Source organism: Siphateles boraxobius, unplaced genomic scaffold (genome assembly GCF_051911475.1).
Source record: "Siphateles boraxobius isolate OS27281-9 unplaced genomic scaffold, OSU_SipBor_1 77, whole genome shotgun sequence".
Lineage (NCBI taxonomy): Eukaryota > Metazoa > Chordata > Actinopteri > Cypriniformes > Leuciscidae > Siphateles > Siphateles boraxobius.
Window position 1 is genome coordinate 201,845 of NW_027509205.1, and position 27,687 is coordinate 229,531.

The 27,687-nt window shown below is 39.4% G+C and overlaps 49 non-coding genes across 49 annotated transcripts; all 49 read right to left on the reverse strand.

Annotated features, from left to right (window-relative positions):
• Positions 1-169: 169 nt before the first annotated feature.
• On the reverse strand, positions 170-288 carry LOC143727693 (5S ribosomal RNA). The gene has a single exon (XR_013199683.1). It is a non-coding gene; the product is annotated as a 5S ribosomal RNA (ribosomal RNA).
• A 369-nt stretch (positions 289-657) lies between these two features.
• On the reverse strand, positions 658-776 carry LOC143726376 (5S ribosomal RNA). The gene has a single exon (XR_013198625.1). It is a non-coding gene; the product is annotated as a 5S ribosomal RNA (ribosomal RNA).
• A 362-nt stretch (positions 777-1,138) lies between these two features.
• Positions 1,139-1,257, reverse strand: LOC143727694 (5S ribosomal RNA). The gene has a single exon (XR_013199684.1). It is a non-coding gene; the product is annotated as a 5S ribosomal RNA (ribosomal RNA).
• A 566-nt stretch (positions 1,258-1,823) lies between these two features.
• Positions 1,824-1,942, reverse strand: LOC143727695 (5S ribosomal RNA). Its single transcript, XR_013199685.1, has one exon. It is a non-coding gene; the product is annotated as a 5S ribosomal RNA (ribosomal RNA).
• Positions 1,943-2,507: 565 nt separating this feature from the next.
• On the reverse strand, positions 2,508-2,626 carry LOC143727697 (5S ribosomal RNA). The gene has a single exon (XR_013199687.1). It is a non-coding gene; the product is annotated as a 5S ribosomal RNA (ribosomal RNA).
• A 565-nt stretch (positions 2,627-3,191) lies between these two features.
• On the reverse strand, positions 3,192-3,310 carry LOC143727698 (5S ribosomal RNA). Its single transcript, XR_013199688.1, has one exon. It is a non-coding gene; the product is annotated as a 5S ribosomal RNA (ribosomal RNA).
• Positions 3,311-3,677: 367 nt separating this feature from the next.
• LOC143727699 (5S ribosomal RNA) lies at positions 3,678-3,796 on the reverse strand. The gene has a single exon (XR_013199689.1). It is a non-coding gene; the product is annotated as a 5S ribosomal RNA (ribosomal RNA).
• A 369-nt stretch (positions 3,797-4,165) lies between these two features.
• On the reverse strand, positions 4,166-4,284 carry LOC143726377 (5S ribosomal RNA). Its single transcript, XR_013198626.1, has one exon. It is a non-coding gene; the product is annotated as a 5S ribosomal RNA (ribosomal RNA).
• A 362-nt stretch (positions 4,285-4,646) lies between these two features.
• LOC143727700 (5S ribosomal RNA) lies at positions 4,647-4,765 on the reverse strand. Its single transcript, XR_013199690.1, has one exon. It is a non-coding gene; the product is annotated as a 5S ribosomal RNA (ribosomal RNA).
• A 566-nt stretch (positions 4,766-5,331) lies between these two features.
• Positions 5,332-5,450, reverse strand: LOC143727701 (5S ribosomal RNA). Its single transcript, XR_013199691.1, has one exon. It is a non-coding gene; the product is annotated as a 5S ribosomal RNA (ribosomal RNA).
• A 565-nt stretch (positions 5,451-6,015) lies between these two features.
• On the reverse strand, positions 6,016-6,134 carry LOC143727702 (5S ribosomal RNA). Its single transcript, XR_013199692.1, has one exon. It is a non-coding gene; the product is annotated as a 5S ribosomal RNA (ribosomal RNA).
• A 363-nt stretch (positions 6,135-6,497) lies between these two features.
• Positions 6,498-6,616, reverse strand: LOC143726427 (5S ribosomal RNA). Its single transcript, XR_013198675.1, has one exon. It is a non-coding gene; the product is annotated as a 5S ribosomal RNA (ribosomal RNA).
• Positions 6,617-6,985: 369 nt separating this feature from the next.
• LOC143727703 (5S ribosomal RNA) lies at positions 6,986-7,104 on the reverse strand. Its single transcript, XR_013199693.1, has one exon. It is a non-coding gene; the product is annotated as a 5S ribosomal RNA (ribosomal RNA).
• A 565-nt stretch (positions 7,105-7,669) lies between these two features.
• LOC143727704 (5S ribosomal RNA) lies at positions 7,670-7,788 on the reverse strand. Its single transcript, XR_013199694.1, has one exon. It is a non-coding gene; the product is annotated as a 5S ribosomal RNA (ribosomal RNA).
• A 364-nt stretch (positions 7,789-8,152) lies between these two features.
• Positions 8,153-8,271, reverse strand: LOC143726428 (5S ribosomal RNA). Its single transcript, XR_013198676.1, has one exon. It is a non-coding gene; the product is annotated as a 5S ribosomal RNA (ribosomal RNA).
• Positions 8,272-8,837: 566 nt separating this feature from the next.
• On the reverse strand, positions 8,838-8,956 carry LOC143727705 (5S ribosomal RNA). Its single transcript, XR_013199695.1, has one exon. It is a non-coding gene; the product is annotated as a 5S ribosomal RNA (ribosomal RNA).
• Positions 8,957-9,521: 565 nt separating this feature from the next.
• On the reverse strand, positions 9,522-9,640 carry LOC143727706 (5S ribosomal RNA). The gene has a single exon (XR_013199696.1). It is a non-coding gene; the product is annotated as a 5S ribosomal RNA (ribosomal RNA).
• Positions 9,641-10,007: 367 nt separating this feature from the next.
• On the reverse strand, positions 10,008-10,126 carry LOC143727708 (5S ribosomal RNA). Its single transcript, XR_013199698.1, has one exon. It is a non-coding gene; the product is annotated as a 5S ribosomal RNA (ribosomal RNA).
• A 368-nt stretch (positions 10,127-10,494) lies between these two features.
• LOC143726378 (5S ribosomal RNA) lies at positions 10,495-10,613 on the reverse strand. Its single transcript, XR_013198627.1, has one exon. It is a non-coding gene; the product is annotated as a 5S ribosomal RNA (ribosomal RNA).
• A 362-nt stretch (positions 10,614-10,975) lies between these two features.
• On the reverse strand, positions 10,976-11,094 carry LOC143727709 (5S ribosomal RNA). The gene has a single exon (XR_013199699.1). It is a non-coding gene; the product is annotated as a 5S ribosomal RNA (ribosomal RNA).
• Positions 11,095-11,661: 567 nt separating this feature from the next.
• LOC143727710 (5S ribosomal RNA) lies at positions 11,662-11,780 on the reverse strand. The gene has a single exon (XR_013199700.1). It is a non-coding gene; the product is annotated as a 5S ribosomal RNA (ribosomal RNA).
• Positions 11,781-12,345: 565 nt separating this feature from the next.
• LOC143727711 (5S ribosomal RNA) lies at positions 12,346-12,464 on the reverse strand. Its single transcript, XR_013199701.1, has one exon. It is a non-coding gene; the product is annotated as a 5S ribosomal RNA (ribosomal RNA).
• Positions 12,465-12,827: 363 nt separating this feature from the next.
• LOC143726430 (5S ribosomal RNA) lies at positions 12,828-12,946 on the reverse strand. The gene has a single exon (XR_013198678.1). It is a non-coding gene; the product is annotated as a 5S ribosomal RNA (ribosomal RNA).
• Positions 12,947-13,315: 369 nt separating this feature from the next.
• LOC143727712 (5S ribosomal RNA) lies at positions 13,316-13,434 on the reverse strand. The gene has a single exon (XR_013199702.1). It is a non-coding gene; the product is annotated as a 5S ribosomal RNA (ribosomal RNA).
• Positions 13,435-13,796: 362 nt separating this feature from the next.
• LOC143727713 (5S ribosomal RNA) lies at positions 13,797-13,915 on the reverse strand. The gene has a single exon (XR_013199703.1). It is a non-coding gene; the product is annotated as a 5S ribosomal RNA (ribosomal RNA).
• A 566-nt stretch (positions 13,916-14,481) lies between these two features.
• LOC143727714 (5S ribosomal RNA) lies at positions 14,482-14,600 on the reverse strand. The gene has a single exon (XR_013199704.1). It is a non-coding gene; the product is annotated as a 5S ribosomal RNA (ribosomal RNA).
• A 565-nt stretch (positions 14,601-15,165) lies between these two features.
• LOC143727715 (5S ribosomal RNA) lies at positions 15,166-15,284 on the reverse strand. Its single transcript, XR_013199705.1, has one exon. It is a non-coding gene; the product is annotated as a 5S ribosomal RNA (ribosomal RNA).
• A 363-nt stretch (positions 15,285-15,647) lies between these two features.
• Positions 15,648-15,766, reverse strand: LOC143726432 (5S ribosomal RNA). The gene has a single exon (XR_013198679.1). It is a non-coding gene; the product is annotated as a 5S ribosomal RNA (ribosomal RNA).
• Positions 15,767-16,134: 368 nt separating this feature from the next.
• On the reverse strand, positions 16,135-16,253 carry LOC143727716 (5S ribosomal RNA). Its single transcript, XR_013199706.1, has one exon. It is a non-coding gene; the product is annotated as a 5S ribosomal RNA (ribosomal RNA).
• Positions 16,254-16,818: 565 nt separating this feature from the next.
• Positions 16,819-16,937, reverse strand: LOC143727717 (5S ribosomal RNA). Its single transcript, XR_013199707.1, has one exon. It is a non-coding gene; the product is annotated as a 5S ribosomal RNA (ribosomal RNA).
• A 364-nt stretch (positions 16,938-17,301) lies between these two features.
• LOC143726433 (5S ribosomal RNA) lies at positions 17,302-17,420 on the reverse strand. The gene has a single exon (XR_013198680.1). It is a non-coding gene; the product is annotated as a 5S ribosomal RNA (ribosomal RNA).
• Positions 17,421-17,986: 566 nt separating this feature from the next.
• On the reverse strand, positions 17,987-18,105 carry LOC143727719 (5S ribosomal RNA). Its single transcript, XR_013199709.1, has one exon. It is a non-coding gene; the product is annotated as a 5S ribosomal RNA (ribosomal RNA).
• A 565-nt stretch (positions 18,106-18,670) lies between these two features.
• LOC143727720 (5S ribosomal RNA) lies at positions 18,671-18,789 on the reverse strand. The gene has a single exon (XR_013199710.1). It is a non-coding gene; the product is annotated as a 5S ribosomal RNA (ribosomal RNA).
• A 367-nt stretch (positions 18,790-19,156) lies between these two features.
• On the reverse strand, positions 19,157-19,275 carry LOC143727721 (5S ribosomal RNA). Its single transcript, XR_013199711.1, has one exon. It is a non-coding gene; the product is annotated as a 5S ribosomal RNA (ribosomal RNA).
• A 369-nt stretch (positions 19,276-19,644) lies between these two features.
• Positions 19,645-19,763, reverse strand: LOC143726379 (5S ribosomal RNA). Its single transcript, XR_013198628.1, has one exon. It is a non-coding gene; the product is annotated as a 5S ribosomal RNA (ribosomal RNA).
• Positions 19,764-20,125: 362 nt separating this feature from the next.
• Positions 20,126-20,244, reverse strand: LOC143727722 (5S ribosomal RNA). The gene has a single exon (XR_013199712.1). It is a non-coding gene; the product is annotated as a 5S ribosomal RNA (ribosomal RNA).
• Positions 20,245-20,810: 566 nt separating this feature from the next.
• Positions 20,811-20,929, reverse strand: LOC143727723 (5S ribosomal RNA). Its single transcript, XR_013199713.1, has one exon. It is a non-coding gene; the product is annotated as a 5S ribosomal RNA (ribosomal RNA).
• A 565-nt stretch (positions 20,930-21,494) lies between these two features.
• Positions 21,495-21,613, reverse strand: LOC143727724 (5S ribosomal RNA). The gene has a single exon (XR_013199714.1). It is a non-coding gene; the product is annotated as a 5S ribosomal RNA (ribosomal RNA).
• A 363-nt stretch (positions 21,614-21,976) lies between these two features.
• On the reverse strand, positions 21,977-22,095 carry LOC143726434 (5S ribosomal RNA). The gene has a single exon (XR_013198681.1). It is a non-coding gene; the product is annotated as a 5S ribosomal RNA (ribosomal RNA).
• A 369-nt stretch (positions 22,096-22,464) lies between these two features.
• LOC143727725 (5S ribosomal RNA) lies at positions 22,465-22,583 on the reverse strand. Its single transcript, XR_013199715.1, has one exon. It is a non-coding gene; the product is annotated as a 5S ribosomal RNA (ribosomal RNA).
• Positions 22,584-23,148: 565 nt separating this feature from the next.
• LOC143727726 (5S ribosomal RNA) lies at positions 23,149-23,267 on the reverse strand. The gene has a single exon (XR_013199716.1). It is a non-coding gene; the product is annotated as a 5S ribosomal RNA (ribosomal RNA).
• Positions 23,268-23,630: 363 nt separating this feature from the next.
• Positions 23,631-23,749, reverse strand: LOC143726435 (5S ribosomal RNA). The gene has a single exon (XR_013198682.1). It is a non-coding gene; the product is annotated as a 5S ribosomal RNA (ribosomal RNA).
• A 368-nt stretch (positions 23,750-24,117) lies between these two features.
• LOC143727727 (5S ribosomal RNA) lies at positions 24,118-24,236 on the reverse strand. Its single transcript, XR_013199717.1, has one exon. It is a non-coding gene; the product is annotated as a 5S ribosomal RNA (ribosomal RNA).
• Positions 24,237-24,801: 565 nt separating this feature from the next.
• LOC143727728 (5S ribosomal RNA) lies at positions 24,802-24,920 on the reverse strand. The gene has a single exon (XR_013199718.1). It is a non-coding gene; the product is annotated as a 5S ribosomal RNA (ribosomal RNA).
• A 364-nt stretch (positions 24,921-25,284) lies between these two features.
• On the reverse strand, positions 25,285-25,403 carry LOC143726437 (5S ribosomal RNA). The gene has a single exon (XR_013198684.1). It is a non-coding gene; the product is annotated as a 5S ribosomal RNA (ribosomal RNA).
• Positions 25,404-25,969: 566 nt separating this feature from the next.
• Positions 25,970-26,088, reverse strand: LOC143727730 (5S ribosomal RNA). The gene has a single exon (XR_013199720.1). It is a non-coding gene; the product is annotated as a 5S ribosomal RNA (ribosomal RNA).
• Positions 26,089-26,653: 565 nt separating this feature from the next.
• Positions 26,654-26,772, reverse strand: LOC143727731 (5S ribosomal RNA). The gene has a single exon (XR_013199721.1). It is a non-coding gene; the product is annotated as a 5S ribosomal RNA (ribosomal RNA).
• A 363-nt stretch (positions 26,773-27,135) lies between these two features.
• Positions 27,136-27,254, reverse strand: LOC143727732 (5S ribosomal RNA). The gene has a single exon (XR_013199722.1). It is a non-coding gene; the product is annotated as a 5S ribosomal RNA (ribosomal RNA).
• Positions 27,255-27,418: 164 nt separating this feature from the next.
• Positions 27,419-27,537, reverse strand: LOC143727733 (5S ribosomal RNA). Its single transcript, XR_013199723.1, has one exon. It is a non-coding gene; the product is annotated as a 5S ribosomal RNA (ribosomal RNA).
• Positions 27,538-27,687: the final 150 nt, after the last annotated feature.

Here is a 27,687-nt window from a genome sequence, read left to right on the forward strand (position 1 = left end):
CCCATCCAAGTACTAACCAGGCCTTATTTAAAAGCTTAGACCATTAGTGAAGAAGACTAAGAAGAACTTTTGAAAAAACTCAAACTCTTTCATGCTTTCTGAAGAATCTCAGAGACTTTTTAAGGCTTTTTGAAGCTCAGGCACTCTTTTTTTTTTTTTTTTTTTTTAAAGCTTACAGCACCTGGTATTCCCAGGCGGTCTCCCATCCAAGTACTAACCAGGCCCGACCCTGCTTAGCTTCCGAGATCAGACGAGATCGGGCGTGCCCAAGGTGGTATGGCCGTAAGCGAAAACTGCTGCCAAAATTGGGCTATTTAAAAGGTTAGACCATTAGTGAAGAAAACTAAGAACAACTTTTGAAAAAACTCAAACTCTTTCATGCTTTCTGAAGAATCTCAGAGACTTTTTAAGGCTTTTTGAAGAAGCTCAGGGACTCTTTTTTTTTTTTCTTAAAAAAGCTTACAACACCTAGTATTCCCATGCGGCCTCCCATCCAAGTACTAACCAGGCCTTATTTAAAAGCTTAGACCATTAGTGAAGAAGACTAAGAAGAACTTTTGAAAAAACTCAAACTCTTTCATGCTTTCTGAAGAATCTCAGAGACTTTTTAAGGCTTTTTGAAGCTCAGGCACTCTTTTTTTTTTTTTTTTTTTTTAAAGCTTACAGCACCTTGTATTCCCAGGCGGTCTCCCATCCAAGTACTAACCAGGCCCGACCCTGCTTAGCTTCCGAGATCAGACGAGATCGGGCGTGCCCAAGGTGGTATGGCCGTAAGCGAAAACTGCTGCCAAAATTGGGCTATTTAAAAGGTTAGACCATTAGTGAAGAAAACTAAGAACAACTTTTGAAAAAACTCAAACTCTTTCATGCTTTCTGAAGAATCTCAGAGACTTTTTAAGGGTTTTTGAAGAAGCTCAGGGACTCTTTTTTTTTTTTCTTAAAAAAGCTTACAACACCTAGTATTCCCATGCGGCCTCCCATCCAAGTACTAACCAGGCCTTATTTAAAAGCTTAGACCATTAGTGAAGAAAACTAAGAACAACTTTTGAAAAAACTCAAACTCTTTCATGCTTTCTGAAGAATCTCAGAGACTTTTTAAGGCTTTTTGAAGCTCAGGCACTCTTTTTTTTTTTTTAAAAGCTTACAGCACCTGGTATTCCCAGGCGGTCTCCCATCCAAGTACTAACCAGGCCCGACCCTGCTTAGCTTCCGAGATCAGACGAGATCGGGCGTGCCCAAGGTGGTATGGCCGTAAGCGAAAACTGCTGCCAAAATTGGGCTATTTAAAAGGTTAGACCATTAGTGAAGAAAACTAAGAACAACTTTTGAAAAAACTCAAACTCTTTCATGCTTTCTGAAGAATCTCAGAGACTTTTTAAGGGTTTTTGAAGAAGCTCAGGGACTCTTTTTTTTTTTTCTTAAAAAAGCTTACAACACCTAGTATTCCCATGCGGCCTCCCATCCAAGTACTAACCAGGCCTTATTTAAAAGCTTAGACCATTAGTGAAGAAGACTAAGAAGAACTTTTGAAAAAAATCAAACTCTTTCATGCTTTCTGAAGAATCTCAGAGACTTTTTAAGGCTTTTTGAAGAAGCTCAGGGACTCTTTTTTTTTTTTCTTAAAAAAGCTTACAACACCTAGTATTCCCATGACGTCTCCCATCCAAGTACTAACCAGGCCTTATTTAAAAGCTTAGACCATAAGTGAAGAAGACTAAGAAGAACTTTTGAAAAAACTCAAACTCTTTCATGCTTTCTGAAGAATCTCAGAGACTTTTTAAGGCTTTTTGAAGCTCAGGCACTCTTTTTTTTTTTAAAAAAAAAGCTTACAGCACCTGGTATTCCCAGGCGGTCTCCCATCCAAGTACTAACCAGGCCCGACCCTGCTTAGCTTCCGAGATCAGACGAGATCGGGCGTGCCCAAGGTGGTATGGCCGTAAGCGAAAACTGCTGCCAAAATTGGGCTATTTAAAAGGTTAGACCATTAGTGAAGAAAACTAAGAACAACTTTTGAAAAAACTCAAACTCTTTCATGCTTTCTGAAGAATCTCAGAGACTTTTTAAGGCTTTTTGAAGAAGCTCAGGGACTCTTTTTTTTTTTCTTAAAAAAGCTTACAACACCTAGTATTCCCATGCGGCCTCCCATCCAAGTACTAACCAGGCCTTATTTAAAAGCTTAGACCATTAGTGAAGAAGACTAAGAAGAACTTTTGAAAAAACTCAAACTCTTTCATGCTTTCTGAAGAATCTCAGAGACTTTTTAAGGCTTTTTGAAGAAGCTCAGGGACTCTTTTTTTTTTTTCTTAAAAAAGCTTACAACACCTAGTATTCCCATGCGGCCTCCCATCCAAGTACTAACCAGGCCTTATTTAAAAGCTTAGACCATTAGTGAAGAAGACTAAGAAGAACTTTTGAAAAAACTCAAACTCTTTCATGCTTTCTGAAGAATCTCAGAGACTTTTTAAGGCTTTTTGAAGCTCAGGCACTCAGGCACTTTTTTTTAAAAAAGCTTACAGCACCTGGTATTCCCAGGCGGTCTCCCATCCAAGTACTAACCAGGCCCGACCCTGCTTAGCTTCCGAGATCAGACGAGATCGGGCGTGCCCAAGGTGGTATGGCCGTAAGCGAAAACTGCTGCCAAAATTGGGCTATTTAAAAGGTTAGACCATTGGTGAAGAAAACTAAGAACAACTTTTGAAAAAACTCAAACTCTTTCATGCTTTCTGAAGAATCTCAGAGACTTTTTAAGGCTTTTTGAAGAAGCTCAGGGACTCTTTTTTTTTTTCTTAAAAAAGCTTACAACACCTAGTATTCCCATGCGGCCTCCCATCCAAGTACTAACCAGGCCTTATTTAAAAGCTTAGACCATTAGTGAAGAAGACTAAGAAGAACTTTTGAAAAAACTCAAACTCTTTCATGCTTTCTGAAGAATCTCAGAGACTTTTTAAGGCTTTTTGAAGAAGCTCAGGGACTCTTTTTTTTTTTTCTTAAAAAAGCTTACAACACCTAGTATTCCCATGCGGCCTCCCATCCAAGTACTAACCAGGCCTTATTTAAAAGCTTAGACCATTAGTGAAGAAGACTAAGAAGAACTTTTGAAAAAACTCAAACTCTTTCATGCTTTCTGAAGAATCTCAGAGACTTTTTAAGGCTTTTTGAAGCTCAGGCACTCAGGCACTTTTTTTTTAAAAAGCTTACAGCACCTGGTATTCCCAGGCGGTCTCCCATCCAAGTACTAACCAGGCCCGACCCTGCTTAGCTTCCGAGATCAGACGAGATCGGGCGTGCCCAAGGTGGTATGGCCGTAAGCGAAAACTGCTGCCAAAATTGGGCTATTTAAAAGGTTAGACCATTAGTGAAGAAAACTAAGAACAACTTTTGAAAAAACTCAAACTCTTTCATGCTTTCTGAAGAATCTCAGAGACTTTTTAAGGGTTTTTGAAGAAGCTCAGGGACTCTTTTTTTTTTCTTAAAAAAGCTTACAACACCTAGTATTCCCATGCGGCCTCCCATCCAAGTACTAACCAGGCCTTATTTAAAAGCTTAGACCATTAGTGAAGAAGACTAAGAAGAACTTTTGAAAAAACTCAAACTCTTTCATGCTTTCTGAAGAATCTCAGAGACTTTTTAAGGCTTTTTGAAGCTCAGGCACTCTTTTTTTTTTTTTTTTTTTTTAAAGCTTACAGCACCTGGTATTCCCAGGCGGTCTCCCATCCAAGTACTAACCAGGCCCGACCCTGCTTAGCTTCCGAGATCAGACGAGATCGGGCGTGCCCAAGGTGGTATGGCCGTAAGCGAAAACTGCTGCCAAAATTGGGCTATTTAAAAGGTTAGACCATTAGTGAAGAAAACTAAGAACAACTTTTGAAAAAACTCAAACTCTTTCATGCTTTCTGAAGAATCTCAGAGACTTTTTAAGGCTTTTTGAAGAAGCTCAGGGACTCTTTTTTTTTTTTCTTAAAAAAGCTTACAACACCTAGTATTCCCATGCGGCCTCCCATCCAAGTACTAACCAGGCCTTATTTAAAAGCTTAGACCATTAGTGAAGAAGACTAAGAAGAACTTTTGAAAAAACTCAAACTCTTTCATGCTTTCTGAAGAATCTCAGAGACTTTTTAAGGCTTTTTGAAGCTCAGGCACTCTTTTTTTTTTTTTTTTTTTTTAAAGCTTACAGCACCTTGTATTCCCAGGCGGTCTCCCATCCAAGTACTAACCAGGCCCGACCCTGCTTAGCTTCCGAGATCAGACGAGATCGGGCGTGCCCAAGGTGGTATGGCCGTAAGCGAAAACTGCTGCCAAAATTGGGCTATTTAAAAGGTTAGACCATTAGTGAAGAAAACTAAGAACAACTTTTGAAAAAACTCAAACTCTTTCATGCTTTCTGAAGAATCTCAGAGACTTTTTAAGGGTTTTTGAAGAAGCTCAGGGACTCTTTTTTTTTTTTCTTAAAAAAGCTTACAACACCTAGTATTCCCATGCGGCCTCCCATCCAAGTACTAACCAGGCCTTATTTAAAAGCTTAGACCATTAGTGAAGAAAACTAAGAACAACTTTTGAAAAAACTCAAACTCTTTCATGCTTTCTGAAGAATCTCAGAGACTTTTTAAGGCTTTTTGAAGCTCAGGCACTCTTTTTTTTTTTTTAAAAGCTTACAGCACCTGGTATTCCCAGGCGGTCTCCCATCCAAGTACTAACCAGGCCCGACCCTGCTTAGCTTCCGAGATCAGACGAGATCGGGCGTGCCCAAGGTGGTATGGCCGTAAGCGAAAACTGCTGCCAAAATTGGGCTATTTAAAAGGTTAGACCATTAGTGAAGAAAACTAAGAACAACTTTTGAAAAAACTCAAACTCTTTCATGCTTTCTGAAGAATCTCAGAGACTTTTTAAGGGTTTTTGAAGAAGCTCAGGGACTCTTTTTTTTTTTTCTTAAAAAAGCTTACAACACCTAGTATTCCCATGCGGCCTCCCATCCAAGTACTAACCAGGCCTTATTTAAAAGCTTAGACCATTAGTGAAGAAGACTAAGAAGAACTTTTGAAAAAAATCAAACTCTTTCATGCTTTCTGAAGAATCTCAGAGACTTTTTAAGGCTTTTTGAAGAAGCTCAGGGACTCTTTTTTTTTTTTCTTAAAAAAGCTTACAACACCTAGTATTCCCATGCGGTCTCCCATCCAAGTACTAACCAGGCCTTATTTAAAAGCTTAGACCATAAGTGAAGAAGACTAAGAAGAACTTTTGAAAAAACTCAAACTCTTTCATGCTTTCTGAAGAATCTCAGAGACTTTTTAAGGCTTTTTGAAGCTCAGGCACTCTTTTTTTTTTTAAAAAAAAAGCTTACAGCACCTGGTATTCCCAGGCGGTCTCCCATCCAAGTACTAACCAGGCCCGACCCTGCTTAGCTTCCGAGATCAGACGAGATCGGGCGTGCCCAAGGTGGTATGGCCGTAAGCGAAAACTGCTGCCAAAATTGGGCTATTTAAAAGGTTAGACCATTAGTGAAGAAAACTAAGAACAACTTTTGAAAAAACTCAAACTCTTTCATGCTTTCTGAAGAATCTCAGAGACTTTTTAAGGCTTTTTGAAGAAGCTCAGGGACTCTTTTTTTTTTTCTTAAAAAAGCTTACAACACCTAGTATTCCCATGCGGCCTCCCATCCAAGTACTAACCAGGCCTTATTTAAAAGCTTAGACCATTAGTGAAGAAGACTAAGAAGAACTTTTGAAAAAACTCAAACTCTTTCATGCTTTCTGAAGAATCTCAGAGACTTTTTAAGGCTTTTTGAAGAAGCTCAGGGACTCTTTTTTTTTTTTCTTAAAAAAGCTTACAACACCTAGTATTCCCATGCGGCCTCCCATCCAAGTACTAACCAGGCCTTATTTAAAAGCTTAGACCATTAGTGAAGAAGACTAAGAAGAACTTTTGAAAAAACTCAAACTCTTTCATGCTTTCTGAAGAATCTCAGAGACTTTTTAAGGCTTTTTGAAGCTCAGGCACTCAGGCACTTTTTTTTAAAAAAGCTTACAGCACCTGGTATTCCCAGGCGGTCTCCCATCCAAGTACTAACCAGGCCCGACCCTGCTTAGCTTCCGAGATCAGACGAGATCGGGCGTGCCCAAGGTGGTATGGCCGTAAGCGAAAACTGCTGCCAAAATTGGGCTATTTAAAAGGTTAGACCATTAGTGAAGAAAACTAAGAACAACTTTTGAAAAAACTCAAACTCTTTCATGCTTTCTGAAGAATCTCAGAGACTTTTTAAGGCTTTTTGAAGAAGCTCAGGGACTCTTTTTTTTTTTTCTTAAAAAAGCTTACAACACCTAGTATTCCCATGCGGCCTCCCATCCAAGTACTAACCAGGCCTTATTTAAAAGCTTAGACCATTAGTGAAGAAAACTAAGAACAACTTTTGAAAAAACTCAAACTCTTTCATGCTTTCTGAAGAATCTCAGAGACTTTTTAAGGCTTTTTGAAGCTCAGGCACTCTTTTTTTTTTTTAAAAAAGCTTACAGCACCTTGTATTCCCAGGCGGTCTCCCATCCAAGTACTAAGCAGGCCCGACCCTGCTTAGCTTCCGAGATCAGACGAGATCGGGCGTGCCCAAGGTGGTATGGCCGTAAGCGAAAACTGCTGCCAAAATTGGGCTATTTAAAAGGTTAGACCATTAGTGAAGAAAACTAAGAACAACTTTTGAAAAAACTCAAACTCTTTCATGCTTTCTGAAGAATCTCAGAGACTTTTTAAGGGTTTTTGAAGAAGCTCAGGGACTCTTTTTTTTTTTTCTTAAAAAAGCTTACAACACCTAGTATTCCCATGCGGCCTCCCATCCAAGTACTAACCAGGCCTTATTTAAAAGCTTAGACCATTAGTGAAGAAGACTAAGAAGAACTTTTGAAAAAACTCAAACTCTTTCATGCTTTCTGAAGAATCTCAGAGACTTTTTAAGGCTTTTTGAAGCTCAGGCACTCTTTTTTTTTTTTTTTTTTTTTAAAGCTTACAGCACCTGGTATTCCCAGGCGGTCTCCCATCCAAGTACTAACCAGGCCCGACCCTGCTTAGCTTCCGAGATCAGACGAGATCGGGCGTGCCCAAGGTGGTATGGCCGTAAGCGAAAACTGCTGCCAAAATTGGGCTATTTAAAAGGTTAGACCATTAGTGAAGAAAACTAAGAACAACTTTTGAAAAAACTCAAACTCTTTCATGCTTTCTGAAGAATCTCAGAGACTTTTTAAGGCTTTTTGAAGAAGCTCAGGGACTCTTTTTTTTTTTCTTAAAAAAGCTTACAACACCTAGTATTCCCATGCGGCCTCCCATCCAAGTACTAACCAGGCCTTATTTAAAAGCTTAGACCATTAGTGAAGAAGACTAAGAAGAACTTTTGAAAAAACTCAAACTCTTTCATGCTTTCTGAAGAATCTCAGAGACTTTTTAAGGCTTTTTGAAGAAGCTCAGGGACTCTTTTTTTTTTTTCTTAAAAAAGCTTACAACACCTAGTATTCCCATGCGGCCTCCCATCCAAGTACTAACCAGGCCTTATTTAAAAGCTTAGACCATTAGTGAAGAAGACTAAGAAGAACTTTTGAAAAAACTCAAACTCTTTCATGCTTTCTGAAGAATCTCAGAGACTTTTTAAGGCTTTTTGAAGCTCAGGCACTCAGGCACTTTTTTTTTAAAAAGCTTACAGCACCTGGTATTCCCAGGCGGTCTCCCATCCAAGTACTAACCAGGCCCGACCCTGCTTAGCTTCCGAGATCAGACGAGATCGGGCGTGCCCAAGGTGGTATGGCCGTAAGCGAAAACTGCTGCCAAAATTGGGCTATTTAAAAGGTTAGACCATTAGTGAAGAAAACTAAGAACAACTTTTGAAAAAACTCAAACTCTTTCATGCTTTCTGAAGAATCTCAGAGACTTTTTAAGGCTTTTTGAAGAAGCTCAGGGACTCTTTTTTTTTTTTCTTAAAAAAGCTTACAACACCTAGTATTCCCATGCGGCCTCCCATCCAAGTACTAACCAGGCCTTATTTAAAAGCTTAGACCATTAGTGAAGAAAACTAAGAACAACTTTTGAAAAAACTCAAACTCTTTCATGCTTTCTGAAGAATCTCAGAGACTTTTTAAGGCTTTTTGAAGCTCAGGCACTCTTTTTTTTTTTTTAAAAAAGCTTACAGCACCTTGTATTCCCAGGCGGTCTCCCATCCAAGTACTAAGCAGGCCCGACCCTGCTTAGCTTCCGAGATCAGACGAGATCGGGCGTGCCCAAGGTGGTATGGCCGTAAGCGAAAACTGCTGCCAAAATTGGGCTATTTAAAAGGTTAGACCATTAGTGAAGAAAACTAAGAACAACTTTTGAAAAAACTCAAACTCTTTCATGCTTTCTGAAGAATCTCAGAGACTTTTTAAGGGTTTTTGAAGAAGCTCAGGGACTCTTTTTTTTTTTTCTTAAAAAAGCTTACAACACCTAGTATTCCCATGCGGCCTCCCATCCAAGTACTAACCAGGCCTTATTTAAAAGCTTAGACCATTAGTGAAGAAAACTAAGAACAACTTTTGAAAAAACTCAAACTCTTTCATGCTTTCTGAAGAATCTCAGAGACTTTTTAAGGCTTTTTGAAGAAGCTCAGGGACTCTTTTTTTTTTTTCTTAAAAAAGCTTACAACACCTAGTATTCCGATGCGGTCTCCCATCCAAGTACTAACCAGGCCTTATTTAAAAGCTTAGACCATAAGTGAAGAAGACTAAGAAGAACTTTTGAAAAAACTCAAACTCTTTCATGCTTTCTGAAGAATCTCAGAGACTTTTTAAGGCTTTTTGAAGCTCAGGCACTCTTTTTTTTTTTTAAAAAAAAGCTTACAGCACCTGGTATTCCCAGGCGGTCTCCCATCCAAGTACTAACCAGGCCCGACCCTGCTTAGCTTCCGAGATCAGACGAGATCGGGCGTGCCCAAGGTGGTATGGCCGTAAGCGAAAACTGCTGCCAAAATTGGGCTATTTAAAAGGTTAGACCATTAGTGAAGAAAACTAAGAACAACTTTTGAAAAAACTCAAACTCTTTCATGCTTTCTGAAGAATCTCAGAGACTTTTTAAGGCTTTTTGAAGAAGCTCAGGGACTCTTTTTTTTTTTCTTAAAAAAGCTTACAACACCTAGTATTCCCATGCGGCCTCCCATCCAAGTACTAACCAGGCCTTATTTAAAAGCTTAGACCATTAGTGAAGAAGACTAAGAAGAACTTTTGAAAAAACTCAAACTCTTTCATGCTTTCTGAAGAATCTCAGAGACTTTTTAAGGCTTTTTGAAGAAGCTCAGGGACTCTTTTTTTTTTTTCTTAAAAAAGCTTACAACACCTAGTATTCCCATGCGGCCTCCCATCCAAGTACTAACCAGGCCTTATTTAAAAGCTTAGACCATTAGTGAAGAAGACTAAGAAGAACTTTTGAAAAAACTCAAACTCTTTCATGCTTTCTGAAGAATCTCAGAGACTTTTTAAGGCTTTTTGAAGCTCAGGCACTCAGGCACTTTTTTTTAAAAAAGCTTACAGCACCTGGTATTCCCAGGCGGTCTCCCATCCAAGTACTAACCAGGCCCGACCCTGCTTAGCTTCCGAGATCAGACGAGATCGGGCGTGCCCAAGGTGGTATGGCCGTAAGCGAAAACTGCTGCCAAAATTGGGCTATTTAAAAGGTTAGACCATTAGTGAAGAAAACTAAGAACAACTTTTGAAAAAACTCAAACTCTTTCATGCTTTCTGAAGAATCTCAGAGACTTTTTAAGGGTTTTTGAAGAAGCTCAGGGACTCTTTTTTTTTTCTTAAAAAAGCTTACAACACCTAGTATTCCCATGCGGCCTCCCATCCAAGTACTAACCAGGCCTTATTTAAAAGCTTAGACCATTAGTGAAGAAGACTAAGAAGAACTTTTGAAAAAACTCAAACTCTTTCATGCTTTCTGAAGAATCTCAGAGACTTTTTAAGGCTTTTTGAAGCTCAGGCACTCTTTTTTTTTTTTTTTTTTTTTAAAGCTTACAGCACCTGGTATTCCCAGGCGGTCTCCCATCCAAGTACTAACCAGGCCCGACCCTGCTTAGCTTCCGAGATCAGACGAGATCGGGCGTGCCCAAGGTGGTATGGCCGTAAGCGAAAACTGCTGCCAAAATTGGGCTATTTAAAAGGTTAGACCATTAGTGAAGAAAACTAAGAACAACTTTTGAAAAAACTCAAACTCTTTCATGCTTTCTGAAGAATCTCAGAGACTTTTTAAGGCTTTTTGAAGAAGCTCAGGGACTCTTTTTTTTTTTTCTTAAAAAAGCTTACAACACCTAGTATTCCCATGCGGCCTCCCATCCAAGTACTAACCAGGCCTTATTTAAAAGCTTAGACCATTAGTGAAGAAGACTAAGAAGAACTTTTGAAAAAACTCAAACTCTTTCATGCTTTCTGAAGAATCTCAGAGACTTTTTAAGGCTTTTTGAAGCTCAGGCACTCTTTTTTTTTTTTTTTTTTTTAAAGCTTACAGCACCTTGTATTCCCAGGCGGTCTCCCATCCAAGTACTAACCAGGCCCGACCCTGCTTAGCTTCCGAGATCAGACGAGATCGGGCGTGCCCAAGGTGGTATGGCCGTAAGCGAAAACTGCTGCCAAAATTGGGCTATTTAAAAGGTTAGACCATTAGTGAAGAAAACTAAGAACAACTTTTGAAAAAACTCAAACTCTTTCATGCTTTCTGAAGAATCTCAGAGACTTTTTAAGGGTTTTTGAAGAAGCTCAGGGACTCTTTTTTTTTTTTCTTAAAAAAGCTTACAACACCTAGTATTCCCATGCGGCCTCCCATCCAAGTACTAACCAGGCCTTATTTAAAAGCTTAGACCATTAGTGAAGAAAACTAAGAACAACTTTTGAAAAAACTCAAACTCTTTCATGCTTTCTGAAGAATCTCAGAGACTTTTTAAGGCTTTTTGAAGCTCAGGCACTCTTTTTTTTTTTTTAAAAGCTTACAGCACCTGGTATTCCCAGGCGGTCTCCCATCCAAGTACTAACCAGGCCCGACCCTGCTTAGCTTCCGAGATCAGACGAGATCGGGCGTGCCCAAGGTGGTATGGCCGTAAGCGAAAACTGCTGCCAAAATTGGGCTATTTAAAAGGTTAGACCATTAGTGAAGAAAACTAAGAACAACTTTTGAAAAAACTCAAACTCTTTCATGCTTTCTGAAGAATCTCAGAGACTTTTTAAGGGTTTTTGAAGAAGCTCAGGGACTCTTTTTTTTTTTTCTTAAAAAAGCTTACAACACCTAGTATTCCCATGCGGCCTCCCATCCAAGTACTAACCAGGCCTTATTTAAAAGCTTAGACCATTAGTGAAGAAGACTAAGAAGAACTTTTGAAAAAAATCAAACTCTTTCATGCTTTCTGAAGAATCTCAGAGACTTTTTAAGGCTTTTTGAAGAAGCTCAGGGACTCTTTTTTTTTTTTCTTAAAAAAGCTTACAACACCTAGTATTCCCATGCGGTCTCCCATCCAAGTACTAACCAGGCCTTATTTAAAAGCTTAGACCATAAGTGAAGAAGACTAAGAAGAACTTTTGAAAAAACTCAAACTCTTTCATGCTTTCTGAAGAATCTCAGAGACTTTTTAAGGCTTTTTGAAGCTCAGGCACTCTTTTTTTTTTTTAAAAAAAAAGCTTACAGCACCTGGTATTCCCAGGCGGTCTCCCATCCAAGTACTAACCAGGCCCGACCCTGCTTAGCTTCCGAGATCAGACGAGATCGGGCGTGCCCAAGGTGGTATGGCCGTAAGCGAAAACTGCTGCCAAAATTGGGCTATTTAAAAGGTTAGACCATTAGTGAAGAAAACTAAGAACAACTTTTGAAAAAACTCAAACTCTTTCATGCTTTCTGAAGAATCTCAGAGACTTTTTAAGGCTTTTTGAAGAAGCTCAGGGACTCTTTTTTTTTTTCTTAAAAAAGCTTACAACACCTAGTATTCCCATGCGGCCTCCCATCCAAGTACTAACCAGGCCTTATTTAAAAGCTTAGACCATTAGTGAAGAAGACTAAGAAGAACTTTTGAAAAAACTCAAACTCTTTCATGCTTTCTGAAGAATCTCAGAGACTTTTTAAGGCTTTTTGAAGAAGCTCAGGGACTCTTTTTTTTTTTTCTTAAAAAAGCTTACAACACCTAGTATTCCCATGCGGCCTCCCATCCAAGTACTAACCAGGCCTTATTTAAAAGCTTAGACCATTAGTGAAGAAGACTAAGAAGAACTTTTGAAAAAACTCAAACTCTTTCATGCTTTCTGAAGAATCTCAGAGACTTTTTAAGGCTTTTTGAAGCTCAGGCACTCAGGCACTTTTTTTTAAAAAAGCTTACAGCACCTGGTATTCCCAGGCGGTCTCCCATCCAAGTACTAACCAGGCCCGACCCTGCTTAGCTTCCGAGATCAGACGAGATCGGGCGTGCCCAAGGTGGTATGGCCGTAAGCGAAAACTGCTGCCAAAATTGGGCTATTTAAAAGGTTAGACCATTAGTGAAGAAAACTAAGAACAACTTTTGAAAAAACTCAAACTCTTTCATGCTTTCTGAAGAATCTCAGAGACTTTTTAAGGCTTTTTGAAGAAGCTCAGGGACTCTTTTTTTTTTTTCTTAAAAAAGCTTACAACACCTAGTATTCCCATGCGGCCTCCCATCCAAGTACTAACCAGGCCTTATTTAAAAGCTTAGACCATTAGTGAAGAAAACTAAGAACAACTTTTGAAAAAACTCAAACTCTTTCATGCTTTCTGAAGAATCTCAGAGACTTTTTAAGGCTTTTTGAAGCTCAGGCACTCTTTTTTTTTTTTAAAAAAGCTTACAGCACCTTGTATTCCCAGGCGGTCTCCCATCCAAGTACTAAGCAGGCCCGACCCTGCTTAGCTTCCGAGATCAGACGAGATCGGGCGTGCCCAAGGTGGTATGGCCGTAAGCGAAAACTGCTGCCAAAATTGGGCTATTTAAAAGGTTAGACCATTAGTGAAGAAAACTAAGAACAACTTTTGAAAAAACTCAAACTCTTTCATGCTTTCTGAAGAATCTCAGAGACTTTTTAAGGGTTTTTGAAGAAGCTCAGGGACTCTTTTTTTTTTTTCTTAAAAAAGCTTACAACACCTAGTATTCCCATGCGGCCTCCCATCCAAGTACTAACCAGGCCTTATTTAAAAGCTTAGACCATTAGTGAAGAAGACTAAGAAGAACTTTTGAAAAAACTCAAACTCTTTCATGCTTTCTGAAGAATCTCAGAGACTTTTTAAGGCTTTTTGAAGCTCAGGCACTCTTTTTTTTTTTTTTTTTTTTTAAAGCTTACAGCACCTGGTATTCCCAGGCGGTCTCCCATCCAAGTACTAACCAGGCCCGACCCTGCTTAGCTTCCGAGATCAGACGAGATCGGGCGTGCCCAAGGTGGTATGGCCGTAAGCGAAAACTGCTGCCAAAATTGGGCTATTTAAAAGGTTAGACCATTAGTGAAGAAAACTAAGAACAACTTTTGAAAAAACTCAAACTCTTTCATGCTTTCTGAAGAATCTCAGAGACTTTTTAAGGGTTTTTGAAGAAGCTCAGGGACTCTTTTTTTTTTTTCTTAAAAAAGCTTACAACACCTAGTATTCCCATGCGGCCTCCCATCCAAGTACTAACCAGGCCTTATTTAAAAGCTTAGACCATTAGTGAAGAAAACTAAGAACAACTTTTGAAAAAACTCAAACTCTTTCATGCTTTCTGAAGAATCTCAGAGACTTTTTAAGGCTTTTTGAAGCTCAGGCACTCTTTTTTTTTTTTTAAAAGCTTACAGCACCTGGTATTCCCAGGCGGTCTCCCATCCAAGTACTAACCAGGCCCGACCCTGCTTAGCTTCCGAGATCAGACGAGATCGGGCGTGCCCAAGGTGGTATGGCCGTAAGCGAAAACTGCTGCCAAAATTGGGCTATTTAAAAGGTTAGACCATTAGTGAAGAAAACTAAGAACAACTTTTGAAAAAACTCAAACTCTTTCATGCTTTCTGAAGAATCTCAGAGACTTTTTAAGGGTTTTTGAAGAAGCTCAGGGACTCTTTTTTTTTTTTCTTAAAAAAGCTTACAACACCTAGTATTCCCATGCGGCCTCCCATCCAAGTACTAACCAGGCCTTATTTAAAAGCTTAGACCATTAGTGAAGAAGACTAAGAAGAACTTTTGAAAAAAATCAAACTCTTTCATGCTTTCTGAAGAATCTCAGAGACTTTTTAAGGCTTTTTGAAGAAGCTCAGGGACTCTTTTTTTTTTTTCTTAAAAAAGCTTACAACACCTAGTATTCCCATGCGGTCTCCCATCCAAGTACTAACCAGGCCTTATTTAAAAGCTTAGACCATAAGTGAAGAAGACTAAGAAGAACTTTTGAAAAAACTCAAACTCTTTCATGCTTTCTGAAGAATCTCAGAGACTTTTTAAGGCTTTTTGAAGCTCAGGCACTCTTTTTTTTTTTAAAAAAAAAGCTTACAGCACCTGGTATTCCCAGGCGGTCTCCCATCCAAGTACTAACCAGGCCCGACCCTGCTTAGCTTCCGAGATCAGACGAGATCGGGCGTGCCCAAGGTGGTATGGCCGTAAGCGAAAACTGCTGCCAAAATTGGGCTATTTAAAAGGTTAGACCATTAGTGAAGAAAACTAAGAACAACTTTTGAAAAAACTCAAACTCTTTCATGCTTTCTGAAGAATCTCAGAGACTTTTTAAGGCTTTTTGAAGAAGCTCAGGGACTCTTTTTTTTTTTCTTAAAAAAGCTTACAACACCTAGTATTCCCATGCGGCCTCCCATCCAAGTACTAACCAGGCCTTATTTAAAAGCTTAGACCATTAGTGAAGAAGACTAAGAAGAACTTTTGAAAAAACTCAAACTCTTTCATGCTTTCTGAAGAATCTCAGAGACTTTTTAAGGCTTTTTGAAGAAGCTCAGGGACTCTTTTTTTTTTTTCTTAAAAAAGCTTACAACACCTAGTATTCCCATGCGGCCTCCCATCCAAGTACTAACCAGGCCTTATTTAAAAGCTTAGACCATTAGTGAAGAAGACTAAGAAGAACTTTTGAAAAAACTCAAACTCTTTCATGCTTTCTGAAGAATCTCAGAGACTTTTTAAGGCTTTTTGAAGCTCAGGCACTCAGGCACTTTTTTTTAAAAAAGCTTACAGCACCTGGTATTCCCAGGCGGTCTCCCATCCAAGTACTAACCAGGCCCGACCCTGCTTAGCTTCCGAGATCAGACGAGATCGGGCGTGCCCAAGGTGGTATGGCCGTAAGCGAAAACTGCTGCCAAAATTGGGCTATTTAAAAGGTTAGACCATTAGTGAAGAAAACTAAGAACAACTTTTGAAAAAACTCAAACTCTTTCATGCTTTCTGAAGAATCTCAGAGACTTTTTAAGGCTTTTTGAAGAAGCTCAGGGACTCTTTTTTTTTTTTCTTAAAAAAGCTTACAACACCTAGTATTCCCATGCGGCCTCCCATCCAAGTACTAACCAGGCCTTATTTAAAAGCTTAGACCATTAGTGAAGAAAACTAAGAACAACTTTTGAAAAAACTCAAACTCTTTCATGCTTTCTGAAGAATCTCAGAGACTTTTTAAGGCTTTTTGAAGCTCAGGCACTCTTTTTTTTTTTTAAAAAAGCTTACAGCACCTTGTATTCCCAGGCGGTCTCCCATCCAAGTACTAAGCAGGCCCGACCCTGCTTAGCTTCCGAGATCAGACGAGATCGGGCGTGCCCAAGGTGGTATGGCCGTAAGCGAAAACTGCTGCCAAAATTGGGCTATTTAAAAGGTTAGACCATTAGTGAAGAAAACTAAGAACAACTTTTGAAAAAACTCAAACTCTTTCATGCTTTCTGAAGAATCTCAGAGACTTTTTAAGGGTTTTTGAAGAAGCTCAGGGACTCTTTTTTTTTTTTCTTAAAAAAGCTTACAACACCTAGTATTCCCATGCGGCCTCCCATCCAAGTACTAACCAGGCCTTATTTAAAAGCTTAGACCATTAGTGAAGAAGACTAAGAAGAACTTTTGAAAAAACTCAAACTCTTTCATGCTTTCTGAAGAATCTCAGAGACTTTTTAAGGCTTTTTGAAGCTCAGGCACTCTTTTTTTTTTTTTTTTTTTTAAAGCTTACAGCACCTGGTATTCCCAGGCGGTCTCCCATCCAAGTACTAACCAGGCCCGACCCTGCTTAGCTTCCGAGATCAGACGAGATCGGGCGTGCCCAAGGTGGTATGGCCGTAAGCGAAAACTGCTGCCAAAATTGGGCTATTTAAAAGGTTAGACCATTAGTGAAGAAAACTAAGAACAACTTTTGAAAAAACTCAAACTCTTTCATGCTTTCTGAAGAATCTCAGAGACTTTTTAAGGCTTTTTGAAGAAGCTCAGGGACTCTTTTTTTTTTTCTTAAAAAAGCTTACAACACCTAGTATTCCCATGCGGCCTCCCATCCAAGTACTAACCAGGCCTTATTTAAAAGCTTAGACCATTAGTGAAGAAGACTAAGAAGAACTTTTGAAAAAACTCAAACTCTTTCATGCTTTCTGAAGAATCTCAGAGACTTTTTAAGGCTTTTTGAAGAAGCTCAGGGACTCTTTTTTTTTTTTCTTAAAAAAGCTTACAACACCTAGTATTCCCATGCGGCCTCCCATCCAAGTACTAACCAGGCCTTATTTAAAAGCTTAGACCATTAGTGAAGAAGACTAAGAAGAACTTTTGAAAAAACTCAAACTCTTTCATGCTTTCTGAAGAATCTCAGAGACTTTTTAAGGCTTTTTGAAGCTCAGGCACTCAGGCACTTTTTTTTTAAAAAGCTTACAGCACCTGGTATTCCCAGGCGGTCTCCCATCCAAGTACTAACCAGGCCCGACCCTGCTTAGCTTCCGAGATCAGACGAGATCGGGCGTGCCCAAGGTGGTATGGCCGTAAGCGAAAACTGCTGCCAAAATTGGGCTATTTAAAAGGTTAGACCATTAGTGAAGAAAACTAAGAACAACTTTTGAAAAAACTCAAACTCTTTCATGCTTTCTGAAGAATCTCAGAGACTTTTTAAGGCTTTTTGAAGAAGCTCAGGGACTCTTTTTTTTTTTTCTTAAAAAAGCTTACAACACCTAGTATTCCCATGCGGCCTCCCATCCAAGTACTAACCAGGCCTTATTTAAAAGCTTAGACCATTAGTGAAGAAAACTAAGAACAACTTTTGAAAAAACTCAAACTCTTTCATGCTTTCTGAAGAATCTCAGAGACTTTTTAAGGCTTTTTGAAGCTCAGGCACTCTTTTTTTTTTTTTAAAAAAGCTTACAGCACCTTGTATTCCCAGGCGGTCTCCCATCCAAGTACTAAGCAGGCCCGACCCTGCTTAGCTTCCGAGATCAGACGAGATCGGGCGTGCCCAAGGTGGTATGGCCGTAAGCGAAAACTGCTGCCAAAATTGGGCTATTTAAAAGGTTAGACCATTAGTGAAGAAAACTAAGAACAACTTTTGAAAAAACTCAAACTCTTTCATGCTTTCTGAAGAATCTCAGAGACTTTTTAAGGGTTTTTGAAGAAGCTCAGGGACTCTTTTTTTTTTTTCTTAAAAAAGCTTACAACACCTAGTATTCCCATGCGGCCTCCCATCCAAGTACTAACCAGGCCTTATTTAAAAGCTTAGACCATTAGTGAAGAAAACTAAGAACAACTTTTGAAAAAACTCAAACTCTTTCATGCTTTCTGAAGAATCTCAGAGACTTTTTAAGGCTTTTTGAAGAAGCTCAGGGACTCTTTTTTTTTTTTCTTAAAAAAGCTTACAACACCTAGTATTCCGATGCGGTCTCCCATCCAAGTACTAACCAGGCCTTATTTAAAAGCTTAGACCATAAGTGAAGAAGACTAAGAAGAACTTTTGAAAAAACTCAAACTCTTTCATGCTTTCTGAAGAATCTCAGAGACTTTTTAAGGCTTTTTGAAGCTCAGGCACTCTTTTTTTTTTTTAAAAAAAAGCTTACAGCACCTGGTATTCCCAGGCGGTCTCCCATCCAAGTACTAACCAGGCCCGACCCTGCTTAGCTTCCGAGATCAGACGAGATCGGGCGTGCCCAAGGTGGTATGGCCGTAAGCGAAAACTGCTGCCAAAATTGGGCTATTTAAAAGGTTAGACCATTAGTGAAGAAAACTAAGAACAACTTTTGAAAAAACTCAAACTCTTTCATGCTTTCTGAAGAATCTCAGAGACTTTTTAAGGCTTTTTGAAGAAGCTCAGGGACTCTTTTTTTTTTTCTTAAAAAAGCTTACAACACCTAGTATTCCCATGCGGCCTCCCATCCAAGTACTAACCAGGCCTTATTTAAAAGCTTAGACCATTAGTGAAGAAGACTAAGAAGAACTTTTGAAAAAACTCAAACTCTTTCATGCTTTCTGAAGAATCTCAGAGACTTTTTAAGGCTTTTTGAAGAAGCTCAGGGACTCTTTTTTTTTTTTCTTAAAAAAGCTTACAACACCTAGTATTCCCATGCGGCCTCCCATCCAAGTACTAACCAGGCCTTATTTAAAAGCTTAGACCATTAGTGAAGAAGACTAAGAAGAACTTTTGAAAAAACTCAAACTCTTTCATGCTTTCTGAAGAATCTCAGAGACTTTTTAAGGCTTTTTGAAGCTCAGGCACTCAGGCACTTTTTTTTAAAAAAGCTTACAGCACCTGGTATTCCCAGGCGGTCTCCCATCCAAGTACTAACCAGGCCCGACCCTGCTTAGCTTCCGAGATCAGACGAGATCGGGCGTGCCCAAGGTGGTATGGCCGTAAGCGAAAACTGCTGCCAAAATTGGGCTATTTAAAAGGTTAGACCATTAGTGAAGAAAACTAAGAACAACTTTTGAAAAAACTCAAACTCTTTCATGCTTTCTGAAGAATCTCAGAGACTTTTTAAGGGTTTTTGAAGAAGCTCAGGGACTCTTTTTTTTTTCTTAAAAAAGCTTACAACACCTAGTATTCCCATGCGGCCTCCCATCCAAGTACTAACCAGGCCTTATTTAAAAGCTTAGACCATTAGTGAAGAAGACTAAGAAGAACTTTTGAAAAAACTCAAACTCTTTCATGCTTTCTGAAGAATCTCAGAGACTTTTTAAGGCTTTTTGAAGCTCAGGCACTCTTTTTTTTTTTTTTTTTTTTTAAAGCTTACAGCACCTGGTATTCCCAGGCGGTCTCCCATCCAAGTACTAACCAGGCCCGACCCTGCTTAGCTTCCGAGATCAGACGAGATCGGGCGTGCCCAAGGTGGTATGGCCGTAAGCGAAAACTGCTGCCAAAATTGGGCTATTTAAAAGGTTAGACCATTAGTGAAGAAAACTAAGAACAACTTTTGAAAAAACTCAAACTCTTTCATGCTTTCTGAAGAATCTCAGAGACTTTTTAAGGCTTTTTGAAGAAGCTCAGGGACTCTTTTTTTTTTTTCTTAAAAAAGCTTACAACACCTAGTATTCCCATGCGGCCTCCCATCCAAGTACTAACCAGGCCTTATTTAAAAGCTTAGACCATTAGTGAAGAAGACTAAGAAGAACTTTTGAAAAAACTCAAACTCTTTCATGCTTTCTGAAGAATCTCAGAGACTTTTTAAGGCTTTTTGAAGCTCAGGCACTCTTTTTTTTTTTTTTTTTTTTTAAAGCTTACAGCACCTTGTATTCCCAGGCGGTCTCCCATCCAAGTACTAACCAGGCCCGACCCTGCTTAGCTTCCGAGATCAGACGAGATCGGGCGTGCCCAAGGTGGTATGGCCGTAAGCGAAAACTGCTGCCAAAATTGGGCTATTTAAAAGGTTAGACCATTAGTGAAGAAAACTAAGAACAACTTTTGAAAAAACTCAAACTCTTTCATGCTTTCTGAAGAATCTCAGAGACTTTTTAAGGGTTTTTGAAGAAGCTCAGGGACTCTTTTTTTTTTTTCTTAAAAAAGCTTACAACACCTAGTATTCCCATGCGGCCTCCCATCCAAGTACTAACCAGGCCTTATTTAAAAGCTTAGACCATTAGTGAAGAAAACTAAGAACAACTTTTGAAAAAACTCAAACTCTTTCATGCTTTCTGAAGAATCTCAGAGACTTTTTAAGGCTTTTTGAAGCTCAGGCACTCTTTTTTTTTTTTTAAAAGCTTACAGCACCTGGTATTCCCAGGCGGTCTCCCATCCAAGTACTAACCAGGCCCGACCCTGCTTAGCTTCCGAGATCAGACGAGATCGGGCGTGCCCAAGGTGGTATGGCCGTAAGCGAAAACTGCTGCCAAAATTGGGCTATTTAAAAGGTTAGACCATTAGTGAAGAAAACTAAGAACAACTTTTGAAAAAACTCAAACTCTTTCATGCTTTCTGAAGAATCTCAGAGACTTTTTAAGGGTTTTTGAAGAAGCTCAGGGACTCTTTTTTTTTTTTCTTAAAAAAGCTTACAACACCTAGTATTCCCATGCGGCCTCCCATCCAAGTACTAACCAGGCCTTATTTAAAAGCTTAGACCATTAGTGAAGAAGACTAAGAAGAACTTTTGAAAAAAATCAAACTCTTTCATGCTTTCTGAAGAATCTCAGAGACTTTTTAAGGCTTTTTGAAGAAGCTCAGGGACTCTTTTTTTTTTTTCTTAAAAAAGCTTACAACACCTAGTATTCCCATGCGGTCTCCCATCCAAGTACTAACCAGGCCTTATTTAAAAGCTTAGACCATAAGTGAAGAAGACTAAGAAGAACTTTTGAAAAAACTCAAACTCTTTCATGCTTTCTGAAGAATCTCAGAGACTTTTTAAGGCTTTTTGAAGCTCAGGCACTCTTTTTTTTTTTTAAAAAAAAGCTTACAGCACCTGGTATTCCCAGGCGGTCTCCCATCCAAGTACTAACCAGGCCCGACCCTGCTTAGCTTCCGAGATCAGACGAGATCGGGCGTGCCCAAGGTGGTATGGCCGTAAGCGAAAACTGCTGCCAAAATTGGGCTATTTAAAAGGTTAGACCATTAGTGAAGAAAACTAAGAACAACTTTTGAAAAAACTCAAACTCTTTCATGCTTTCTGAAGAATCTCAGAGACTTTTTAAGGCTTTTTGAAGAAGCTCAGGGACTCTTTTTTTTTTTCTTAAAAAAGCTTACAACACCTAGTATTCCCATGCGGCCTCCCATCCAAGTACTAACCAGGCCTTATTTAAAAGCTTAGACCATTAGTGAAGAAGACTAAGAAGAACTTTTGAAAAAACTCAAACTCTTTCATGCTTTCTGAAGAATCTCAGAGACTTTTTAAGGCTTTTTGAAGAAGCTCAGGGACTCTTTTTTTTTTTTCTTAAAAAAGCTTACAACACCTAGTATTCCCATGCGGCCTCCCATCCAAGTACTAACCAGGCCTTATTTAAAAGCTTAGACCATTAGTGAAGAAGACTAAGAAGAACTTTTGAAAAAACTCAAACTCTTTCATGCTTTCTGAAGAATCTCAGAGACTTTTTAAGGCTTTTTGAAGCTCAGGCACTCAGGCACTTTTTTTTAAAAAAGCTTACAGCACCTGGTATTCCCAGGCGGTCTCCCATCCAAGTACTAACCAGGCCCGACCCTGCTTAGCTTCCGAGATCAGACGAGATCGGGCGTGCCCAAGGTGGTATGGCCGTAAGCGAAAACTGCTGCCAAAATTGGGCTATTTAAAAGGTTAGACCATTAGTGAAGAAAACTAAGAACAACTTTTGAAAAAACTCAAACTCTTTCATGCTTTCTGAAGAATCTCAGAGACTTTTTAAGGCTTTTTGAAGAAGCTCAGGGACTCTTTTTTTTTTTTCTTAAAAAAGCTTACAACACCTAGTATTCCCATGCGGCCTCCCATCCAAGTACTAACCAGGCCTTATTTAAAAGCTTAGACCATTAGTGAAGAAAACTAAGAACAACTTTTGAAAAAACTCAAACTCTTTCATGCTTTCTGAAGAATCTCAGAGACTTTTTAAGGCTTTTTGAAGCTCAGGCACTCTTTTTTTTTTTTAAAAAAGCTTACAGCACCTTGTATTCCCAGGCGGTCTCCCATCCAAGTACTAAGCAGGCCCGACCCTGCTTAGCTTCCGAGATCAGACGAGATCGGGCGTGCCCAAGGTGGTATGGCCGTAAGCGAAAACTGCTGCCAAAATTGGGCTATTTAAAAGGTTAGACCATTAGTGAAGAAAACTAAGAACAACTTTTGAAAAAACTCAAACTCTTTCATGCTTTCTGAAGAATCTCAGAGACTTTTTAAGGGTTTTTGAAGAAGCTCAGGGACTCTTTTTTTTTTTTCTTAAAAAAGCTTACAACACCTAGTATTCCCATGCGGCCTCCCATCCAAGTACTAACCAGGCCTTATTTAAAAGCTTAGACCATTAGTGAAGAAGACTAAGAAGAACTTTTGAAAAAACTCAAACTCTTTCATGCTTTCTGAAGAATCTCAGAGACTTTTTAAGGCTTTTTGAAGCTCAGGCACTCTTTTTTTTTTTTTTTTTTTTTAAAGCTTACAGCACCTGGTATTCCCAGGCGGTCTCCCATCCAAGTACTAACCAGGCCCGACCCTGCTTAGCTTCCGAGATCAGACGAGATCGGGCGTGCCCAAGGTGGTATGGCCGTAAGCGAAAACTGCTGCCAAAATTGGGCTATTTAAAAGGTTAGACCATTAGTGAAGAAAACTAAGAACAACTTTTGAAAAAACTCAAACTCTTTCATGCTTTCTGAAGAATTTCAGAGACTTTTTAAGGCTTTTTGAAGAAGCTCAGGGACTCTTTTTTTTTTTCTTAAAAAAGCTTACAACACCTAGTATTCCCATGCGGCCTCCCATCCAAGTACTAACCAGGCCTTATTTAAAAGCTTAGACCATTAGTGAAGAAGACTAAGAAGAACTTTTGAAAAAACTCAAACTCTTTCATGCTTTCTGAAGAATCTCAGAGACTTTTTAAGGCTTTTTGAAGAAGCTCAGGGACTCTTTTTTTTTTTTCTTAAAAAAGCTTACAACACCTAGTATTCCCATGCGGCCTCCCATCCAAGTACTAACCAGGCCTTATTTAAAAGCTTAGACCATTAGTGAAGAAGACTAAGAAGAACTTTTGAAAAAACTCAAACTCTTTCATGCTTTCTGAAGAATCTCAGAGACTTTTTAAGGCTTTTTGAAGCTCAGGCACTCAGGCACTTTTTTTTTAAAAAGCTTACAGCACCTGGTATTCCCAGGCGGTCTCCCATCCAAGTACTAACCAGGCCCGACCCTGCTTAGCTTCCGAGATCAGACGAGATCGGGCGTGCCCAAGGTGGTATGGCCGTAAGCGAAAACTGCTGCCAAAATTGGGCTATTTAAAAGGTTAGACCATTAGTGAAGAAAACTAAGAACAACTTTTGAAAAAACTCAAACTCTTTCATGCTTTCTGAAGAATCTCAGAGACTTTTTAAGGCTTTTTGAAGAAGCTCAGGGACTCTTTTTTTTTTTTCTTAAAAAAGCTTACAACACCTAGTATTCCCATGCGGCCTCCCATCCAAGTACTAACCAGGCCTTATTTAAAAGCTTAGACCATTAGTGAAGAAAACTAAGAACAACTTTTGAAAAAACTCAAACTCTTTCATGCTTTCTGAAGAATCTCAGAGACTTTTTAAGGCTTTTTGAAGCTCAGGCACTCTTTTTTTTTTTTAAAAAAGCTTACAGCACCTTGTATTCCCAGGCGGTCTCCCATCCAAGTACTAAGCAGGCCCGACCCTGCTTAGCTTCCGAGATCAGACGAGATCGGGCGTGCCCAAGGTGGTATGGCCGTAAGCGAAAACTGCTGCCAAAATTGGGCTATTTAAAAGGTTAGACCATTAGTGAAGAAAACTAAGAACAACTTTTGAAAAAACTCAAACTCTTTCATGCTTTCTGAAGAATCTCAGAGACTTTTTAAGGGTTTTTGAAGAAGCTCAGGGACTCTTTTTTTTTTTTCTTAAAAAAGCTTACAACACCTAGTATTCCCATGCGGCCTCCCATCCAAGTACTAACCAGGCCTTATTTAAAAGCTTAGACCATTAGTGAAGAAGACTAAGAAGAACTTTTGAAAAAACTCAAACTCTTTCATGCTTTCTGAAGAATCTCAGAGACTTTTTAAGGCTTTTTGAAGCTCAGGCACTCTTTTTTTTTTTTTTTTTTTTAAAGCTTACAGCACCTGGTATTCCCAGGCGGTCTCCCATCCAAGTACTAACCAGGCCCGACCCTGCTTAGCTTCCGAGATCAGACGAGATCGGGCGTGCCCAAGGTGGTATGGCCGTAAGCGAAAACTGCTGCCAAAATTGGGCTATTTAAAAGGTTAGACCATTAGTGAAGAAAACTAAGAACAACTTTTGAAAAAACTCAAACTCTTTCATGCTTTCTGAAGAATCTCAGAGACTTTTTAAGGCTTTTTGAAGAAGCTCAGGGACTCTTTTTTTTTTTCTTAAAAAAGCTTACAACACCTAGTATTCCCATGCGGCCTCCCATCCAAGTACTAACCAGGCCTTATTTAAAAGCTTAGACCATTAGTGAAGAAGACTAAGAAGAACTTTTGAAAAAACTCAAACTCTTTCATGCTTTCTGAAGAATCTCAGAGACTTTTTAAGGCTTTTTGAAGAAGCTCAGGGACTCTTTTTTTTTTTTCTTAAAAAAGCTTACAACACCTAGTATTCCCATGCGGCCTCCCATCCAAGTACTAACCAGGCCTTATTTAAAAGCTTAGACCATTAGTGAAGAAGACTAAGAAGAACTTTTGAAAAAACTCAAACTCTTTCATGCTTTCTGAAGAATCTCAGAGACTTTTTAAGGCTTTTTGAAGCTCAGGCACTCAGGCACTTTTTTTTTAAAAAGCTTACAGCACCTGGTATTCCCAGGCGGTCTCCCATCCAAGTACTAACCAGGCCCGACCCTGCTTAGCTTCCGAGATCAGACGAGATCGGGCGTGCCCAAGGTGGTATGGCCGTAAGCGAAAACTGCTGCCAAAATTGGGCTATTTAAAAGGTTAGACCATTAGTGAAGAAAACTAAGAACAACTTTTGAAAAAACTCAAACTCTTTCATGCTTTCTGAAGAATCTCAGAGACTTTTTAAGGCTTTTTGAAGAAGCTCAGGGACTCTTTTTTTTTTTTCTTAAAAAAGCTTACAACACCTAGTATTCCCATGCGGCCTCCCATCCAAGTACTAACCAGGCCTTATTTAAAAGCTTAGACCATTAGTGAAGAAAACTAAGAACAACTTTTGAAAAAACTCAAACTCTTTCATGCTTTCTGAAGAATCTCAGAGACTTTTTAAGGCTTTTTGAAGCTCAGGCACTCTTTTTTTTTTTTTAAAAAAGCTTACAGCACCTTGTATTCCCAGGCGGTCTCCCATCCAAGTACTAAGCAGGCCCGACCCTGCTTAGCTTCCGAGATCAGACGAGATCGGGCGTGCCCAAGGTGGTATGGCCGTAAGCGAAAACTGCTGCCAAAATTGGGCTATTTAAAAGGTTAGACCATTAGTGAAGAAAACTAAGAACAACTTTTGAAAAAACTCAAACTCTTTCATGCTTTCTGAAGAATCTCAGAGACTTTTTAAGGGTTTTTGAAGAAGCTCAGGGACTCTTTTTTTTTTTTCTTAAAAAAGCTTACAACACCTAGTATTCCCATGCGGCCTCCCATCCAAGTACTAACCAGGCCTTATTTAAAAGCTTAGACCATTAGTGAAGAAAACTAAGAACAACTTTTGAAAAAACTCAAACTCTTTCATGCTTTCTGAAGAATCTCAGAGACTTTTTAAGGCTTTTTGAAGAAGCTCAGGGACTCTTTTTTTTTTTTCTTAAAAAAGCTTACAACACCTAGTATTCCGATGCGGTCTCCCATCCAAGTACTAACCAGGCCTTATTTAAAAGCTTAGACCATAAGTGAAGAAGACTAAGAAGAACTTTTGAAAAAACTCAAACTCTTTCATGCTTTCTGAAGAATCTCAGAGACTTTTTAAGGCTTTTTGAAGCTCAGGCACTCTTTTTTTTTTTTAAAAAAAAGCTTACAGCACCTGGTATTCCCAGGCGGTCTCCCATCCAAGTACTAACCAGGCCCGACCCTGCTTAGCTTCCGAGATCAGACGAGATCGGGCGTGCCCAAGGTGGTATGGCCGTAAGCGAAAACTGCTGCCAAAATTGGGCTATTTAAAAGGTTAGACCATTAGTGAAGAAAACTAAGAACAACTTTTGAAAAAACTCAAACTCTTTCATGCTTTCTGAAGAATCTCAGAGACTTTTTAAGGCTTTTTGAAGAAGCTCAGGGACTCTTTTTTTTTTTCTTAAAAAAGCTTACAACACCTAGTATTCCCATGCGGCCTCCCATCCAAGTACTAACCAGGCCTTATTTAAAAGCTTAGACCATTAGTGAAGAAGACTAAGAAGAACTTTTGAAAAAACTCAAACTCTTTCATGCTTTCTGAAGAATCTCAGAGACTTTTTAAGGCTTTTTGAAGAAGCTCAGGGACTCTTTTTTTTTTTTCTTAAAAAAGCTTACAACACCTAGTATTCCCATGCGGCCTCCCATCCAAGTACTAACCAGGCCTTATTTAAAAGCTTAGACCATTAGTGAAGAAGACTAAGAAGAACTTTTGAAAAAACTCAAACTCTTTCATGCTTTCTGAAGAATCTCAGAGACTTTTTAAGGCTTTTTGAAGCTCAGGCACTCAGGCACTTTTTTTTAAAAAAGCTTACAGCACCTGGTATTCCCAGGCGGTCTCCCATCCAAGTACTAACCAGGCCCGACCCTGCTTAGCTTCCGAGATCAGACGAGATCGGGCGTGCCCAAGGTGGTATGGCCGTAAGCGAAAACTGCTGCCAAAATTGGGCTATTTAAAAGGTTAGACCATTAGTGAAGAAAACTAAGAACAACTTTTGAAAAAACTCAAACTCTTTCATGCTTTCTGAAGAATCTCAGAGACTTTTTAAGGGTTTTTGAAGAAGCTCAGGGACTCTTTTTTTTTTCTTAAAAAAGCTTACAACACCTAGTATTCCCATGCGGCCTCCCATCCAAGTACTAACCAGGCCTTATTTAAAAGCTTAGACCATTAGTGAAGAAGACTAAGAAGAACTTTTGAAAAAACTCAAACTCTTTCATGCTTTCTGAAGAATCTCAGAGACTTTTTAAGGCTTTTTGAAGCTCAGGCACTCAGGCACTTTTTTTTTAAAAAGCTTACAGCACCTGGTATTCCCAGGCGGTCTCCCATCCAAGTACTAACCAGGCCCGACCCTGCTTAGCTTCCGAGATCAGACGAGATCGGGCGTGCCCAAGGTGGTATGGCCGTAAGCGAAAACTGCTGCCAAAATTGGGCTATTTAAAAGGTTAGACCATTAGTGAAGAAAACTAAGAACAACTTTTGAAAAAACTCAAACTCTTTCATGCTTTCTGAAGAATCTCAGAGACTTTTTAAGGCTTTTTGAAGCTCAGGCACTCAGGCACTTTTTTTTTAAAAAGCTTACAGCACCTGGTATTCCCAGGCGGTCTCCCATCCAAGTACTAACCAGGCCCGACCCTGCTTAGCTTCCGAGATCAGACGAGATCGGGCGTGCCCAAGGTGGTATGGCCGTAAGCGAAAACTGCTGCCAAAATTGGGCTATTTAAAAGGTTAGACCATTAGTGAAGAAAACTAAGAACAACTTTTGAAAAAACTCAAACTCTTTCATGCTTTCTGAAGAATCTCAGAGACTTTTTAAGGCTTTTTGAAGAAGCTCAGGGACTCTT